A 20,051-nucleotide genomic window follows, 5' to 3' on the forward strand; every position below is an offset into this window, starting at 1 on the left:
TATCATTTGGAAAATAAAAGTTAAAAATTAAATTAAAAATAAAATAAAATTAAAAACAAAAAATTAATAACTCACATAATGGAAATTACTTACTAAAATGCTCATAATAAAACCTCCATCACCTTACAAATAAATACATTTAATAATAAAAAACATAAAACCTCAATCACCTTACAAATAAATACATTTAATAATAATAAAAATAACAAAAATTGAATCATCAAATAAAATTAGAAATAATTTTTTTTTTTTGGGTTAAGCTAATACATGGTCAAAACAAAATTGCTATGCCAAACTTAATGTGAATTGCGTAATACACACCTAATCGTGTTGGGCAAGCATCTCATAATAATTATTAGTAAAATTGCAATTATTTATTTATTTGGTACATCAAAAACTTTTCGGAGGCAGACGAACAGAAAACAGGCGTTGACGGGATTCGAGATATATGGCCGTCGAAGGTGGAGTAGAGAATAGACATCACTACAATCGGAAGGAAAATTCGAATGCAAACCTATTTAGAAAATCCCAGGGGTAAAAGTATGATTCCAGACTCTGCGAAATTGATGATGTCAGGAAATATCATGCTGTTAGAAAAATCACAAATACATTTCAATAATTTCAGAATTGTATTTTAAAATTTACACAATTTACACATCTTATGTACAGATCAGTTTCAAGGCAGATTTCGAACTGGAAACAGACCAGGTCGTTGAAGGTATATTGAAACCAACAGGTAGAGCGGTCTTATTGTCTTGTATTATCTACGTTTGATAAACTCATGTCTTAGCGCTCTGGAAATAGAATGTTATGATTAGATTAAAATTTATTCTTATATAACTAGTCCATTCCTGTAGACGTCGATGTTCTACCAGTATTTAGAAGAGCTTTGAGGATAACGATGAAATTTCTCTGGCAGGGTTCTAAATCGTTCCACATATGATCAGATGGTGTGTCCACGAAGTTTTTAACAAAGCCCTAGAGAGAGATTGTAAGAGATTGCTGTTTAGAACTGTAGTTGGAACTAGGCCGCTAAATCTTGGATGAGATAAACTCTTAGGAGTAGTGTATTGTCTGAACATTTGATGCATATTCAGTGTTTTTTTTGTGAACGTGGTGCATAACCCAAGTTTTATCTGAAATAGAGGTCTTCGGTGGTTGTCCCTAAACCCTGGAAGTGGGGTGTTTGTGTAATAGAGTGAAAATGGCGAGGCAGCATAACCCATCGTCAAAAGTGAAAAAGTTTGGTTGGGAAGGTTTACATCTTTGGAATCTCAAGTTGAAATGAATAGATAGATAGGGATCTTGAGGGACATGTTGATGGCGTGATCGTTATTCACTCCGAATTGACAGTAGTGGAAGCACGGGATTCAAAATTTTTAGCTAGTGCAGTCCTAAGTTTGGGGGACACACAACTACTGCAAATTTCATATGCAAAAACATCAAAGGATGGTTGGGATGCCCTTATGAAGACATATGATTTGAAAATTACAACATCTAGACTTCTTTCCAAGAGAGATTCTGATGCAGGAACATCGGTGAAAATAAGTGTTCCAAAGAGTGTTGCGAGTAAATTTCAATTTGAATTGACTGGAAGTAAGTTGCAGTTGGAAGATCTGCAGAGTTAAGCTGTGGAATGTGGAAGACCTGTAATGTCCAATACGGTCACGAGCCTGGAACTATGGAGGGACTTGATTTCAACCATGGAGTTTTTGACGGAATGTGTCATATACTCTAGCAAGTATTTTGCCATGTTTTACACAAATCCTATTTTCATTACTCAGATACAATTGAATATTTCTGGTACAAATCAAGACTAAGCTTGCCCCAAAGAACCACAGCGGATATAGAACAATGGTTACTGCTCAGGATCATGCTGATCTATAAAGACACCCTAGAATAGCTTTCAGACTTGGACATTAAGTCTAGAGGACAAGAAGGTGCTGAGGAAGAAGAATGGATTCCGAATGGCACTGATGATTTCTTGCCTTGGTTGGAGTTTCATTTATAATGAAAGAGGCTCTCTCATTGAAAGCTAAAACTGGATGATTTTCTGGTTCAACAGGATGTAGGCTGCAATTGCTCCTAGTTTATGCAAACAAAATATATGGCATCTTCATCTGCTTGTTGTGAAGCTATCTAGTTTTGCAAGTTGATTATCGAATTGACCGATCAGTTGTTGGAGCCCATTGTTGTTTACTATGATAATCAAAGTTGCGTTGGGTTCTTTGAGAATCCAGTTTTTCATGATTGCTTCAAGCATATTGATATCTGATACAGTTTGCTGAGAGGCTGACTTCAGAAGGGACTTTTAGTGTTGGGCTACTTTTTAACAGATTTAAAAGTGTCGAATATGTTGACAAAACTCCCTATCTAAGGGGAAGTTTGAGATACTGAGGGAGAAGCTGAGGTTATTGGAGAACACCTTCCTCACAAAGAGGGGAGTGTTAGACTACCTATTGCTTGAAGCTGTTCACCTTCACTCTGTGCGATCAACAATAGAAGTTCACTTTTAATCATGGCGAGTAGTGCTGCATTGGCAAAGGAGGATGCACACTAGTGTTCCTCACGAGAGTGAGTTGGTTTTTTGTCCATCTTCATTCTCTATTTTTTGTTTGTAGTAGTTGCTGTGCATTTAGTAGGTAGGGTTCACTAGCCTAGGTGGGCGCTTTGATGCTAGAGTAATGGAGTGTTGTACATGCTGGTGCTTACATTATAATACGAGTGCTTTGATGGCAAGAATTACCTGTAGGTGGGGTACACTTCTCCATGTGTGTATTCAATACTAAGAGGTGCATACCTCTCCTTAATACTCATTCAATGTTTGGTGCCGTCCTCCTTGATCACCTTTACTCCTTAAAGGCATAGTAGTTTGTGGGCATTAATTACCCATGAGGGTACATTCCTTGAGGCCATTTGTGGCCACCTTGTAACCTCCTTTTCCTCACCTTATAAAATGAGAAGAGGACACATTGATTTTTTAGTGAATTTGGGTGCCTTTCTTTATCATCGTGACAGCTAGTTTATGGCAGTCTGTGTGCTAACAACTGCTGTAATTTTTGAGTATCAGAATATTATGTGATTGTTGATTGGAGTTTGTCCCTATTGTCTCAATTTCCAGATTGTAGGTTTTATGTAGAGTTCGGTTCTTTTTATTTATATTTTGAATTACGCATATAGTTAGTGTTTGCACTGTTGGATTTACCTTCACAAAGTTTCAGTATATACTAATCTTGTTGAGAATTATACCTTGGATAGCTTGTTAAAATTGTAGCTTGAATAGGTGTCTCTGCATAGGCCTTGTGTCCAGGCATGCAGAAGATATCTTGAAAATTTACTTATTTCGACATTTTTTAATTCTTCCTAAGTCCAAACTTAGGAAAAACATGATAATTAATTTAATTAGTTATTATTGGCTTTGTAACTCAGATTTCTAAAGTTTATAACTTTGGAAATTAATATTTCCATTTGACAAAATCAAAGAAAGTGATAAGATCAAATTTTGGCCTTTGATCTTTTCTTTGAAGATCTCAAGGAGGAAATAGGGTTATGAGAGAAATTATAAATTGTTGGAATGAGTGGGTGAAGGACACATTAGAGATCACATCGAGTGAGAAAGAAGAGGGCTGATTTGGGTGAGAAGAAGGAAGGTCGAGTAGTTGAGAGAAGGGGTCATAGCCTAGGCGTAAGCAACGAGAGAGGGGCCAAACCCTAGGCCGTGTTTGTAGGAGAGAGAGGCTGAGTATTGGAGCCGAGTTTCCTATTGGAGGAGAGGCCGAACCTTGGGCTAAGATCTATTGAAGAAAGGGGCTATACTCTACTGGAGAGAGGCTGTAATTTGGTTGTTCTTGGCTGTACATTCTTTGGATCTATTGCTATAATTATTTCCTGAGTATTTTCTTTGAAGCCTAATAAAATCTCTCTTTGCTGGTTTTTCCCCACATTGGGGTTTTCTAGGGTAAAAGTTGTGTAAAAGTTTATGTGCTTGGATTTCTTGTTTTTGTTGTGCATAATTTGTTAGAAGCTCAACTGTGTTAATTGTGCATAGATTTCAAATCTTTTTTTCTTCTTCAGGGTTTTCAGTAAAAATAAATTTTTGGGTATAAAAATTTATTGGCATATTAATCGTTTGGCTGGGCTTAGAGAAACTAACATGGTATTAGAGCAAAGCCTTTGAAAGAAATTCAAGCATTGCATAGGTTCAAGCTCAAAGGGGTTCGTGGTCTTTCTAGGGTTTTTAGCAAATAATTATTCAAGGGTTTGATTTACCATGGAAACTAGTGTCAAGTATGAAGACAAGTTAGAAGGAGCCTCAAACTATCTTTAGTGGAAAGTTCGGATCACAACTGTTCTCAAGGAGAACAAGTTGTGGAGCTTTGCTAACTCCATAGTGGTTGTAGTGTCAAATCTTGTTGCCCTAGATCTCCATGAGGTGAAAGAAGCAAGGGCACAGAGGATCATCTTGGACGGGGTGAAAGATCACCTGATTCCCCATCTTTCTGAGAAAAATACTACCAAAGAAATGTGGGTTGCACTCGCTAAACTGTGCCAGAGTGATAACCAGAACTGGAAGATGGTGCTAAAGGATAAGCTCTATGACACCAAGATGTCCAAGGAGAGAACATGGCTTCCTACCTTACTAGGCTCACACAGGTGTGAGATGAGATGGCAGCTGTAGGGGAGATAGTCCCTGAATCTGAATTGGTGCATATAGCCTTGAATGGCTTTACAAAGCAGTGGGATGTATTTGTAAAATGCATCGTGGGATGAGAGCATCTTCCCACTTGGGAAAGGTTGTGGGATGATTTCACATAGGAGGAGATCCAAGAAGGGTCTCAGCGTGGAGACCAAAAGAAGGGTGAGGAGGAAGAGAACTTGGCCCTAACCTCTAAGGGCAAGGGAAATGCCAATAAAGGCTCCACTGAAGGAGCTACCTCGAAGGGCAATAAAAAGAAGTTCAATGCTAGCAAAGTGAAATGCTTTGCTTATCACCAGCTAGGGCATTTTGCCAACCAGTGCCCTACGAAGTTTTCAATAGTTATAATTTTAGAAAGGATCCGAGCTGGGGCTTTGAATTCTTTAGGTGGTGGTTTTTTTGGTTGACCACAAAACATATTCCATGGAAACTGGTGGTTTATGGTTTACCACTTACCAATCTGCTTTGAATAAGATTCTACAAATAACATGGTTGCGTAGAGCTTGTCAATTCCTTTCCAACAATATATTCTACTAAAGAAAACTCCTCCCGGTATGAGAAGTTATTGCCAGTTGAAAATCAACCCTAGTTTGGGACAAATTGCAATGGCAAATTATAGGGCCAAAGCCAAATTATTAAAAGATTAAATAGAGGGCAAGTTTTGGGCACATCCACCGTAGACAGAACAAATCAATGGCTGAGATTGCACAAAGATGCGCACTATTTAATGCTGTTAAAGGGCATGCGTGTTCAGAGTAGATCAATGGTGCCTCCAACAAGTCAACAGTCAGATGAAGGCAAAGTAGCATGATGTTTAGCCGATTATCAGAATCAGTCAAGTGTCAACACGTGGCTACATTTTATTGCATGATGATTTGGAGCTTGTTGACGTTAGCGCACTAACATGGCGCCACTAGGGGCTGCCACGTGGTAGTGACCAATGGCATTTCAGATTGACAATAAGGTTGAAACTAGGTGACACGTGGTGCCCCTCTCGGGCTGGCGCATGGATCATTGACATGATGATGTCATCAATGGATCGACCAAAGACCCTAAGCTCTAGGTCATATGAGTCAATTGTATGGGAACGTTGGCCTAGTTATATAATTGGTTAAAGCTTAGGATTAAGCACCAAGTCCAATGGTTGGCTTTGTGACCGTAGGTCCACTTGTGGTGTATATATATACATATGCTGGAACTCCAGTGTAACTATGAAACTACAAATGAAATCAATCTTCTGGCTTATGCTCTGAGGTTCGATTTGGTCAAATTGTTACATGCAGTGGTTAATTTTTTTTTGGTTGTAGAGGTTCAATTCAGACGAATTGTTATAGGCTGTGGTTAAATTATTTTTTGGTTGTGGTGGTTCCATTCAAATGAATTGCTACATGCGGTGGTTCCATTCAAATGAATTGCTACATGCGGTGGTTAAATTTTTGTTGCAGAGGTTCCATTTGGATGAATTGTTATAGGCATCACACAATATGTAAGTATCTCGATGTATTGCCATAGAAGCTATGGTGACCCTGTAGAATGAGGCCACCATAGTGGAGAGTTTACGGTGGCCACGGTGACCCTGTAGGGTGAGGCCAACACAAGTATTCCCCTACAAAGCCACGAGATATTAGAAGGGTAAAACTGCCACGATGTAGACGTTATAGTAGCACGAGGCCACGAAGGTTGCTAGGGTAGACACACTATGATTGGCCACCATGTTGGGTCGTCACCTCTTGGCGTCCACATCAAAATTGATTTTTGAATATCGTATAACAAGCAACATAAAATAGAGCAATTAGTATTGAATGCAGTGTGGGCACCGGTGGTCACAGGTTTGACCCTTGGTAGTGAACAAGTCTGATTGTTTTTTAATTTTATTTTATTGCCATTTTGTAGAATGATTTGTAGAATTTGGCAATTCCATATAAGGGCGCTCAGAAGTGTTCCTTTTATAGAACATTTAATTAAATACCAAACATCAGTAGTGACCTTGTAAGGAAGGGATACTTGGAACGCGTGTCGTTTACTAGAAAAGACCAGAATTAAAGTTGAGAGAAGAGCTACAGACTTATTTATCTTCCTCTCTCTTCTCTCGTCATTCTCGTCCTGATGATGAGTCCGGTTTGTGACTCAAAATGTACCAGACATCAGTAGTGACCCTGTATGGGAGGGATATTTGGAACGAGTGTCATTTACTCGAAAAGACTAGAATTAAAATTTAGAGAAGAGCTGTAGACTTATTTATCTTCCTCTCTCCTCTCACGTCATTCTTGTCCTGATGATGAGTCTTGTTTGTGACTCAAAACATACCAAACATCTGTAGTGACCCTACACGGAAGGGATACTTGGAACGAGTGTCGTTTATTTGAAAAGACCAAAAATTGAGAGAAGAGCTGCGGACTTATTTATCTTCCTCTCTCTTCTCTCGTCAATCTCGCCCTGATGATGAGTCCTGTTTGTGACTCGAAACGTAGATGTAATATTCCTAATTAGCCATGCTAATTAGAATATTCGATTTTGCTCAATTTTGCCTTCTATAATTATTTATAAATAAAAAGGTGAGGAAAGGGGGACATAACTCACTTTTAGAATAAAGTCACTCCCTAGTAGCACAACGTTGTGACTTAAAGGGGAGCCAAGGGGGGCCAGAGGATTACGTAGAGAAGGGGCCCACACAGACACTTGGAGGGACTGCGCAGATGGAGAGGAGCACGTGGCAAGAGATGGCTACGTTGGAGGAGGTGGGCCTTAGGGTTTTGAGAAATGCCAATGCTATAAAGGAGAGAGGAGCCTCCTCATTTTGGCATTCGATTATGTTGCATTTGAGCTAGTCACTTCGACTTAGAGCATGCTGGCTATTTAGCTTGTCTGCAACACTGTTTAGTGCATCGAGTGTCTCCATTCGAAGATCTCACCCTTAGCCCCGGGGACTTCGAGTGCCTTCTCGGGCAAGGTAGTTTCATTAGTCTTTTGCAGGAGGATCGATTTTGGAGTTGAGGAGGAACTGGGCATTGTGATGACTGCACAGTCTTGAGGGAGGAAGACGCAGTTCCTTTTGGTAGGAAGTTCCAGATTGGGGTTTGTGGAGGATTTGAGCTGGGAGATTGAGTAAGGGATTCACCCTTGCATATTGGAGGATTTTGGCAAAGTCTCGGGCAGAGTTCTTGGGGATTTTCTTCAGTGGCAGCGCAGAGCATTGAGGGACAGCGCAGATCCCCAAGGGGGTGATTTTCGGGGGTCAGCTATTTCAGAAAAGCTATCTGGGTTTTTCTGGGTTTATTGAGCAGAGGCTGATTCCAAAGTTTCATCATTTTCTGAGGAGGGGAGCAGCCCCAAATCCTCATTTGATTCTAGCAGTAACAGCAACACAACAATTCTCCGGCAGCTTGGACGTAGTTCAGAGAGGGGCTATTTCTTTACCGTTCTGAGTGTATTTCTTCACTTGCCTTGTGCAAGTCGAGGTGCTATCTTTCTGATCACCTCTTGTACTCTGTCCATTACTCAGTATAATAAAATGGCTTAGCATTTCTCTCTGTATTTCTTGAGTATCTGCTTATATTCTATGTATACATTATTGTATGTTGCACTGCTATTATTTTTATCACGTTGAGCTTCCCAGCCACTATACCACTTGTGTGTTTTTCTGGTTGGAGTTTGCTTGGGTTTGAGGGATATCCTTGAAAGGGGATATTACAGTGGTATCAGAGCATAGATCTGGCTCAGCCTGTGGCACTAGCAGTCTATGACACCGAGGGAGAAGCCCTACATCTGTTACAGAGGTAGGAAATACAGAGACATTGAGCGTAGGTTGGAGAACACCTACGGCGAGGGAGACTGTGTTCGGGTGGTGGACATAGAACAGGAGGAGCCAGTGGTGAACACAGAACAGGAGGAGCTTGTGGTGGACGCAGAGCAGGAGGATCCTATAGCAGATGAGGACGGAAAGAGATTTGCGGACATGCTCCTCAAATCAGTGCAGGATCTGTCGAGGCAGATCGAGGTGATGGGGCAGAGATTCATTACAGTGGAGGCTAGACAGCGTGAGAACCCATGGGTTTTCCAGGTTGGTGAGGGATTGGGTACATCCCACCATTTGCCAGAGCAGGGTGCCGCTCAGCGTGATACTACTCCGTAGATGGCCTCACATGCACCTACACGCTCTACCATGCCCACTTTCTTAGGAGCAGACACGGGGGCCAGAGCCCAGCAGGAGGCAAAGCCCGGTCATATGGGCGATTATTTTGCAGAGTACCAGGCCTATGGGTAGGAGTTCAGGGATGCTCTCTCATTCAGAGACTTTGTTCAGCTCCAACGGGATAGTAGACCCCGCGACCATCACAGAGGATACCGCATTATCATGATGGTGACACCCACCGCGCAGCTAGTAGATTCCACTTGCCTACGTTTGATGGTTCATCAAACAGTTCGACAAAGTCTTGGGTGGAGAAGCTGGACATCTATTTCCAGCTTAACCAGATGTCGGAGACAGAGGCCATCAAGGTGGCGACATTACATTTGGATGGTGAGGCCCAGGATTGGTGGTTCCATGGGATGGTTACACTCGGACACTCCACAGTGACGACATATGCCGAGTTCACCAGGAGATTGATAGAGAGGTTTGACCGGAGGGATCCAGAGCAACACTTTGTTGAGCTGACGAGGCTCAAACAGACTGGGAGCCCAGAGACCTACATTGCAGATTTCTTGAGGGTTTCAGTGATGGTGCCAGATCTATCCGCGGCACGGAGGATCTACATGTATGTTGAGGGGTTAGCAGAGCCACTTCGGGGTTTAGTCCGATCCACTAGACCAGCCACACTCCAGGATGCTATTAGCAGGACCCGGGACTTACAGGATGTCTTACCCAGGACCCGGACACCTTACCCCCAGAGACAGACTTTCCAGCCTAAGGGGAAGGATGTGAGGATTCTGCCTCCAAAGGGGAATCCAGGACGAGCACAGATTGACGATGATGCTAGGAGGGAGCTGAAGAAGCGGCTGTGCTTTACCTGTCAGGAGCTGTGGGCACCGGGACATAGATGTGCTGCTGGCAAAGCACATTTTATTGAGGCCTTCTCCGAGAGCAGCGGGGAAGAGGATGAGGAGGTTGATGTGGAGGCAGGAGATAGTCATGCCGTGCAGGGTCCTTCGCCACCTCCACCGCCAGCAGCAGGTGGTGCAACTTTTGCACCTACCGGAGGGGCCCTTGCAGCGTTGCGAGGAGTCCCCAAGTATTTGACGTAGGGGGGACAGTACGTGGCCAGCGAGTATCGGTTTTGGTTGACAGTGGGGCAACCCACAACTTCATCGATGCACAGATGGTTGAGCGGAGAGGTATACAGATAGAGAGCTTCGATGGATTTTCAGTTTTGGTCCCAGGAGATCAGACCATGGTGTGTGCTCGTTATGTCCCAGAGTTATCAGTGACGATGGGCACCTACACACTGACTGACCATTTTTTCGTGGTCGATATTCCGGACACCAACATGATACTGGGTGTTCAGTGGCTTATCACTCTAGGGAAGGTCACGACAGATTGGAAGACCCTAGAGATGGAGTGGGATGATGAGAAGACAGGGAGGCATGAGAAGATACGGGGATAACACACATATCCACCTCAAACTGTTTCGGCTCCGTATGGAGGCAGTCTTCTGGAAGGGAGACGTAGAGTGGGCAGTGGAGCTGCGTGCATCCGAGGCAGGGACTACAGGGCAGACGGTACATCCAGAGATACAGTCCATCCTTGACCAGTATGCCATAGTGTTTGGGGAGATTCCGCCGGGACAGCCACTGGATTGGGGGTTTGAGCACACCATTGAGCTTGAGCAGGGCATACAGGCAGTGATTACTACCCCCTATAGGCATCCCAAGGCCTATCGGGATGAGATTGAGCGGGCCATTCAGGAGTTGCTGGCTCTTGGGCACATTTGGCTGAGCACGAGTCCTTTTGCTTCTTCCGTGGTGTTGGTGAAGAAGAAGGACGACACATTGAGGATGTGCATTGACTACAGGGCCCTGAACAAGAAGACACTGAAGAACAGGTACCCCATACCCAGGATCGATGAGTTGAGAGGAGCACAGTTCTTCTCAAAGATTGATTTGAGATCTGGGTACCATCAGATTCGCGTGAGGGAGCAGGACATTCCCAAGACCGCCTTCAGGTGTCACTATGGGCACTTTGAGTTTTTGGTGATGCCCTTTGGGCTAACCAATGCCCCAGCTACATTCCAGTCCTGCATGAATCACATCTTCCGCAGTCACTTGAGGAAGTTTGTGTTGGTATTCTTTGATGATATCCTCATTTACAGCAGGACTTGGGAGGAGCATCTCCAGCACATTGAGACAGTGTTGCGCATCTTGGAGGAGCAGCAGTTCTATGCCAAGCTCTCCAAGTGTGAGTTTGGGTTGACGGAGATGTTGTACTTGGGACACATCATAGGGGTGGACGGAGTGAGAGTCCACGAGGAGAAGATCAGGGCCATCAGAGATTGGCCGGAGCCGAGGAACGTGATAGAACTTCGGGGATTCATTGGCATTTGTACTTACTACTGGAAGTTCGTCAAGAGTTTCTCACAGCTTGCTGCACCCCTGACAGATCTGACGAGGAAGGGGGCATTCAGTTGGTTGGATACAGCGCAGTGAGCCTTTGACAGGCTCAAGGAGGTTATGAGCAGCTGCCCAGTGCTTACATTGCCGGATTTTACGCAGCCATTTGTTTTGGAGTGTGATGCGTCGGGAGAGGGGATTGGTGCAGTGTTGATGCAGGGAGGTCACCCTATAGCCTTTGAGAGCCAGAAGCTCCTTTCGCATGAGAGGTTGTATTCTATATACGACAAGGAGATGCTGGCCATCATGCATGCGTTGGCCAAATTCTGACAGTATTTAGTGGGTAACAGATTCAGGGTGAGGATGGATCACAACAGCCTCAGGTTCTTTTTGGAGCAGAAACAGCTACAGGAGAGGCAACAGAAGTGGATTAGTAAGATCCCAAGCATATGACTTTGACATTGAGTATGTCAAGGGTAAGAACAACGTGGTAGCAGATGCCCTTTCACGTAGACCAGCCATGTTGTCTCTTATGAGCTTGGACACAGACTGGAGGGCTCGACTCTTAGTAGAGTACTCCAAGGACAGATTGCATGTGAGGTTTTGGATGGGCAGGTGGCAGATGATAGGTACAGGGTGGTCGATGAGATCATCTACTACAGGGACCAGATCTTCTTGACTGAGGGATCTCAGCTCAAGAAGAAGATACTTCGGGCATCACATGATTCACCATTGGCCGACCATCAGGGGTTTACCAAAACCTATAGGGCCATTAGAGAGAGGTTCTCATGGAAGGGCCTCAAGGAGGACATACTCCAGCATATCCAGGAGTGCGATGTTTGCCAGAGGAACAAGAGGGAGATGAGCCATCCCGCAGGATTATTGCAGCCTCTTCCCATTCCGAAGGGGAAATGGGAGTGTATTTCGATGGACTTCATCACAAGGTTGCCCATGGTACAGGGCAAGGATTGTATCCTTGTCGTCGTTGATCGACTGACAAAGTATGCACATTTTTTCTCCATATCCGCACACTACATAGTAGCGCAGGTGGCCGAGCTGTTCTTCAGAGAGGTCTTCAGGCTACATGGTCTTCCTAAGACCATCGTCAGTGACAAGTATAGCCGTTTCATGGGCGGGTTTTGGCAGGAGCTTTTCCGGTTGGTGGGGACGGAGTTGACACTGAGTACCAGTTATCACCCACAGACGGACGGACAGACAGAGATAGTTAACAAGTTGCTGGAGGGCTACTTGCGTAACTATTTCAGTGGGCAGCAACAAGCATGGTTGAAGTGGCTGCATCTGAGGGAGTACTACTACAACACTACACATCACATGTCCATTGGTATGTCGCCATTCTATGCTTTGTATGGATACCATCCTTTATCTTCTGCTGACGTGATGTTTGGTGATAGCAAGGCTCCGAGAGCTAAGATTTGGATCCAAGAGAGTTAGGATATTCTCCGAGCTCTCAAGGACAATATGGCTACAGCGCAGAACCAACAGAAGCTATATGCTGATAGGGGTTGGGTCGAGAGAGTTTGAGGTAGGGGACTTGGTCTACCTACGATTACAGCCATACCGACAGTCGTCACTAAAGCAGAAGGGGGCTGAAAAGTTCAAGCCCCACTTTTATGGGCCATACAAGGTGATACGCAGGATTGGATAGGTTGCGTATGAGTTGGAGCTGCCCCAAAGCAGCAAGATTCATAACGTTTTTCATGTATCATGCCTGAAGAAGGCATTGGGGTAGCAGGTGACAGTGACAGATGAGCTACCACCCACAGATGATGAGGGGCATTTGGTGTTGCAGCCAGAGGCTATTATTGATACCAGGGAGAGGCAGTTGCGGAGCAGGACGGTCCGGGAATTCTTGGTGAGGTGGAAGAATTTACCGAATGAGGATGCCACTTGGGAGAGTGAGAAAATTTTGCAGCATCCATCACTTTAGTTGCTTGAGGACAAGCAACATTTTGCGGGGGAGACTGTAATATTCCTAATTAGCCATGGCTAATTAGAATATTCAATTTTGCTCAATTTTGCCTTCTATAGTTATTTATAAATAAAAAGGTGAGGAAAGGGGGACATAACTCACTTTTAGAATAAAGTCACTCCCTAGTAGCACAATGTTGTGACTTAAAGTGGAGCCAAGGGGGGGCATAGGATTACGTAGAGAAGGGTCCCATGCAGACACTTGGAGGGACTGCGCAGATGGAGAGGAGCACGTGGCAAGAGATGGCTACGTTGGAGGAGGTGGGCCTTAGGGTTTTGAGAAAGGCTAATGCTATAAAGTAGAGAGGAGCCTCCTCATTTTGGCATTCGATTATGTTGCATTTGAGCTAGTCATAGAGCACACTGGCTGTTTAGCCTGTCTGCAGCACTGTTTAGTGCATCGAGTGTCTCCATTCGGAGATCGCACCCTTAGCCCGGGGGACTTCGAGTGCCTGCTCGGGCAAGGTAGTTTCATCAGTCTTTTGCAGGAGGATCGATTTTGGAGTTGAGGAGGAACTAGGCATTGTGATGACTGTGCAGTCTTGAGGGAGGAAGACGTAGTTCCTTTTGGTAGGAAGTTCCGGATTGGGGTTTGTGGAGGATTTGAGCTGGGAGATTGAGTAAGGGATCCGCCCTTGCATATTGGAGGATTTTGGCAGAGTCTCGGGCAAAGTTCTTGGGGATTTTCTTCAGTGGCAGCGCAGAGCATTGAGGGACAACGCAGATCTCCAAGGGGGTGATTTTCGGGGGTCAGCTATTTCAGAAAATCTTTCTGGGTTTTTCTAGGTTTATTGAACAGACGTTGATTCCAAAGTTTCAGCATTTTCTGATGAGGGGAGCAGCCCAAATCCTCACTTGATTCTAGCAATAGCAGCAACACAACAGTTCTTCGGCAGCTTGGACGCAGTTTAGAGAGGGGCCATTTCTTTACCGTTCTAAGTGTATTTCTTCACTTGCCTTGTGCAATTCGAGGTGATATTTTTCTGATCACCTCTTCTACTCTGTCCATTACTCAATATAATAAAATGGCTTAGCATTTCGCTCTGCATTTCTTGAGTATCTACTTATATTCTATGTATACATTATTGTATGTTGCACTGCTGTTATTTTTATCACGTTGAGCTTCCCGACCACTATACCACTTGTGTGCTTTTCTGGTTGGAGTTTGCTTGGGTTTGAGGGATATCCCTGAAAGGGGATATTACAGTAGACCTAAAAATGACAACCATGGATACATTTCCGGGACATCATTCTTTAAATATTCACTACAGACATCTCCAAACATCAGTAAATACATAGTTGTATATGGTTATTTATGAGCGTTGGGAGCAATATTTGTCCAAATTGAGATCCAGAAGAAGCTGGACAGTCGCAGTTCAGAGATAAATGTAACCAGAGGGGTTTGATGTTGTTTTGAATCATATTTGATGGTCAAAACCTCTTATGTTTATTTTGAAGGTTTATGAGCATGTTGCAGGTGTTTTAGATACATGAAGTAAATAGGTTTCGATGAAGGGTTTGAATGACCAGATCGATGCAGAAAATGGGCAACAATATGACAACCAACAAGAGTGATTGATATGACCATTTTTGTGCAAGTTGAATAGCAGTACAATGGTTGTAGGTTGTATGGCAGTATAGTGGTTGCAGGTTATGTGGCAGATAATGATTAGTACAGTGGCAATGTTTATGGCAATAGGTTATGATTACAATTTGTGACAATCCCTTTATATGAAGATATAGTGATATATGATGATAGTGAATCTAGTTTGAAAATGAGATGAAATAGATGCCCACAAGGAAGTTAAAGAAGGAGGTTGGAGCTTCAATTAGGTTTGAGCCTCAATCAGGGTGTATTCATTCTTGAGGTTGGAGCCTCAATTGGGTTGTAACCTACAGTGAGCAACTGTTTGTATCTTCGAGGTTGGTGCCTTAATCAGGTTGTAGCCTTCCGCAAGTGGCAGCTTGCATATTTTGGGGGTAGTTGCCTCCTGTAGGTTGAGGCCAACAAATTTATGTAAAGAATTGAAGACTGAGCTGAAGAAGAGTTGGTGGTTTTCTCCCATTTGGGTTTCCACCTAAAAATTTGTCTCCTTGTGTTGTTTCTAGTTATGCTGATTATGTGATGATAAATATAATATTTATGATCATCGCTAAATAAATATATGATTAATTGAGATTGAGAAATTGTAAAATTGACCTCACACTGATTCATCCCCCTCCTCTTAGTGTGATTTTTGGGCCAACAAGTGGAATCAGAGCAGGTGCCTTCAAGAACAACTAACTACTAGAAGGTCGAAGATCAAGAAGAAATGACCACTACCAGAGCAGTGGGAAAGTTCGCTATGTTTGATGAACCAATTATGCATTCTGGAAGATAAGGATGGAGACATATCTCATCTCTTTGGGAGCAGAAGTTTGGGAAATTGTGAACATGGAATATAAAGTCCCCAATGCTATTCCAACAGATGCAGCAGAGAAGGCAGTTTACACATATAATGCACAAGCTAAGCATGCTATCTTAACTGGTTTGGTAGAATCTGAATTTGTCAAAGTAATGTAGTGCAAGTCAGCTCATGAGGTATGGAATAAGCTTCAAACTTATTATGAAGGGGATAAGAAAGTTAAAGAAGTTAGGTTGCAAGAACTTAGGGGACAATTTGAAAGCTTGAAGATGGAAGATGATGAGGATATTGCTTCATATTTAGTCAACTCTTGGTGAAGATGTCTCTGATAGTTATGTTGTTCGAAAAGTTTTGAGATCACTCCCATCAAGATTCAATCCTAAAGTCTTAGCCCTTGAGGAACTAACAGAAGTTGACAAAATGACAGTAGATCAACTCCATGGAACTCTTTTCTCATATGAGTTGAGAATCAAGGAATGCAATTTAGGAGTCAAGGAAGCAACTTTCAAGGCAGCAAAAGAAGAGAAAAAGAAAAAGGATCAAGAAGACTCAAATTTTGATGAAGAAGAAGCCAAGTTTGTTTGAAAGCTCAAGAGAGGAACCGACAAGTTTAAAGGTAAGCTTCCTTTCAAATGTTTTGAATGTGGAAGAATTGGTCATTATGCATCTAAATGTCCTTATGCTAAGATGAATGAAAGTGATGATGAATTGAAATTCAAACCCAAGTATCAAAAGAAGAAGCAAACAAGAAAGAAAAAGAACTTTTACTCAAAGGAGCAAAGTGATAGTGAAAGCAATGCAAGCGCGACCGATGAAGAAAGGAATGAAATACTATTCATAACTGAGGTTGAAGAACTCGAAGCAGAAGTGGATCTTGAAGGAGAACTTAAAAGTACATTAAAGGAAATAAGGATTCTCAGGAAAAGAGAAAGTCAATTGATGCAACAACTTCAAGACAAGAGTCTAAATGAAGACATTGTTGTTGCTCTCAAAGTTGAACTAGAAGAAACAAAAAGGACAAAGGAATTTCTGTCAGAACAACTAAATGAGGAGAAACAAATATGTGAAAGTTTGGAAGAGGAAGTTAACCTCTTAAGAGAAGAATTGGAGCAACTTAATTTAAAGTTCAACAAGGGGATTGAATCCCTAGATTATATTCTCAGCATGCAGAGGTCTCCTATTATCAAGACAGGTCTTGGTTATCAAGAATGTGAGGGATTCAAAAACAATGGTCCCCTAAGCTCATCAAATGAAAGACATCACAAGAAGATTGATTAGACTTTAATCGCATCAAGTAACAACTCACTTGAAGATCCAAAGCAAGAAGACACTAGGCTAAGCATGTTCACTTTAATGACTCTCAAAGCAATTATGGGAAAGAGCAGAATGCAAGGAATTTGAATGAAGAGAAAGGATACACAAATAGAAATGATGCAGGAAAGACAATGAACAAGGTTCATCACAAAGCATCCACAAGAAATAATGGAACGATTGTTGGAAATCAAGAATTTGGCTCATGCAAGGGTTGAATAAGAAGGAAACATCACTCCTCCTAGAAGCATTCTTAAAAGATCAAGATTTCCTTCTTTGCCCATGTATTAAAGTAAGTTTCTTGGTTATTGTTTCTCATGTACAAAGTTTGGACACAAAGTGCAGGATTGCTGGACCAATGACATGGTCAATTATAGAGGATATGATCAAGTACCTAGATGGAGACATCGACCAAATTAAGAGATTGCCTTAGACATATTAGCAAGTGTTGAAGCCCGATGTAGAATGCCACATATGTCACAATGAAGGCTATATAGCATGAGATTGCAGACTTAATTTTGGATGGTACAACAAAGAAGATTTCCTATCAGTGCTGAAAGATGGAGAAGAGGTCAAGGAGGATCTCGAATAGGTCTGATTTCTCAGATCTAATTCTTTGAAGAAAGCTTCTTCAAGATTATTACTTATCAAATCAAACTTGAAGAAGCAATTACTGTATGAAGGAAGTATGTGGACTATGTTTTGATGGTGATACCTTAGATGTAAAAAGAATGCAGGCATACAGTAGGTTCCTATAGATAGAGAAAAGAGAATAATCTCAGGGGGAGAATAGGAATAGTCATATTCAAGCAATGGAAGTATGATCTCATGGGTAGTATAGGCACAAGAATACAAGGAATATTATCTCAAGAGGAGAACTGGAATAGTCACTAACGGGCAGCGACGACATGGTCTTAGGGGGAGACTATATGTTAGAAAGGAGCATGGTTCAGTCAGGTGCACAGGTCATCTAGGCACATGTATTCATATAGGATCATCAGATTATCAACTTTCTATTGATATCCGTGACCCTTTACCATTATGTCAAAGGGGAGAAATTGCAGACATTGATGTAAAGAGGATAGATTGCCGGACATTGATGTAACAGGGAGAGATTCTAGGCATTACATTTTAGCAGTGAAAGATTGCAACACTTCACTTGTACGAGGAGCTGTTGATTTTCTTTGACAATAAATGACCATCAATGTCTCGGGGTGTTGCCATCAATGACAAAGGGGGAAATTGTTGCACATAGTGTTTTCATTGATGACAACAAGATGTCATTGATGTCAAAGGGGATATATAGGACAACAACCGCAGGACCGTCCTTGATGATCAAAGAAGCAATAGGACCTTTTGTGAAGCAATATGACCGCTGGACCTTTTGCAAGATCTCATTGCATGAAGATATGGGTACTTGAAGTTATTCAAGTTTTTGATGAATTTATGATACTCAAAAGATTCTACAAACAACATAGTTGCGGAGAGCTCGTCGATACCTTTCCAACTGTATATTTTGCTTAGCAAAACTCCTCCCAGATGAGAAGTTATGGCTAGTTGAAAATCAACGTTAGTTTGGGACAAATTGCAAGGGCAAGCTATAGGGTCTGTTACCAACCATTTTGTGGGTGATATCCCCAGGGGAATTTTTTTTCTCCATGATGGTCCTCAATCGGCAACCAACAACCCCTTGCAGCCACCAACTAGCTTGTTGTGCCATTTCTTCGCCACTTGAGTCAGCCATGTGGTCCCTCATCCATTTGTCATGATTGTATGTTTGAAGGTGGGCCTCCTAAACCTAAAGGTATGCCTGGTAATTTGGTAATTGATTATTTTAGTTTACTTTTCATGGAAACTCTTGGGCATGGACTAATGGGGGGATTTGACGGAAAGAGTGGACTAGGTCTGTGCTCTTGTCCTCTAGATCTCTTTTAGGATGTTAACATTGAACCCTAGTCCCATGGGATCTCTTTTACTAGCCTTTAGGCTTTTGGGATGGTATTACATGGGAAACCCCAATTTTGGATGCGTGGTCCCGATCCCCGTTTTACATATATCACTCCATTTCCGCTCATTATAACCCCTTTCATCACTCCTCTCACCTAGGCCCACATTCCTCCACTGGGTCCACATAGGGTCAACCACCCGCTCCCCTTGCCCACATCTTGGGTCGGGCTTGGAACGATGCCCCAGAGGTTGATGGAGCTAAAAAGAAAAGAGAAAGCATAATTGGCCACATTCAACAGGAAATTGTACCACAAAATGCAAAAGATGGCCGAACAAACACATTTAGCATGTGGGCAAAAGCCATTACATGAGCTCTTCCCCTTCCATGGCCATCACCTTGGTTCCTAGAGGCCCTAGATGAGTCTCTTTCATCATTCAGGAACCCATGATTGTCCCAACCCCTAGTGGGCGATGAATTGCCTCACCTTAAAAGGGGGTAACCATTGCTATACTTTGCACATCAGGCTCTCATTCCTTTCAGTTCCAAGCAATTAACCAAAGAAAATTATAAAAGGCAAAAGACATTCGGAGAAGGGTGGAAAAACCAAGGCTAGGGTAACTCATGTACCATGATTGCTCCCTCCTACACATTATTTACCTAAGTGTGGGCCTCCTTTTTATTAGCTACTATTGTGCCATGGGATGTGACCCAGGTTGTTCCCCTTTGTCCCCTACTCCATTCCATCATTGTATCACATGCCACCACCATTTGACGGATGTACCATGAACATATCACCCCCTTTAGAAGCAGAAACCACCTAATAGGATGATTGGTTAACCCCTCTTGGAGCTTGGAGACATTAGCACATGCCAAAGCCCACTATGGAAGGGCATGCCATTATGAAGTGCCCACTTGTTTTCCATGGTTTGTAAACTCTTTTACTTGATTGCTTTAATGACTTGATATGTTGGAAGGTACGGGGACGCATTGGATCTTATGCAGGATTGCAGATGGTCTTCATTTTGGGTTTGGTCTCCCTATACGGGGTCTTAACCCTCTAGAGGGCTACATTGGCACATGTAGGGTGTGTGTAGAGAGCCATGGGCCTCCACAACAGTAGGTACCATTCCATGGATCCCTAGAGTCATTCAAAGATTGC

The 20,051-nt window shown here is 42.7% G+C and overlaps 1 protein-coding gene across 5 annotated transcripts in view; it reads left to right on the forward strand.

The window, feature by feature from the left end:
• The first annotated feature begins 378 nt into the window (after positions 1-378).
• LOC149163861 (uncharacterized) overlaps positions 379-20,051 on the forward strand; it is a 69,481-nt gene continuing 49,808 nt past the window's right edge. Inside the window, exons 1-2 of one of the 5 annotated variants that reach the window (XM_089431890.1) lie at positions 379-534; positions 670-718. The gene's annotated coding sequence lies outside the window, so the exon portion shown is untranslated. Of the gene's footprint in view, positions 541-669; positions 737-2,355; positions 2,575-20,051 lie in introns of those variants that run through there. The other 4 variants (XM_089431888.1, XM_089431887.1, XM_089431886.1 and 1 more) reach the window with 4 other exon arrangements.

This window comes from Pinus tabuliformis, chromosome 5_1, assembly GCF_031772625.1.
Source record: "Pinus tabuliformis cultivar Carrire ecotype Pingquan chromosome 5_1, CPIR1, whole genome shotgun sequence".
Taxonomy (NCBI): Eukaryota; Viridiplantae; Streptophyta; class Pinopsida; order Pinales; family Pinaceae; genus Pinus; species Pinus tabuliformis.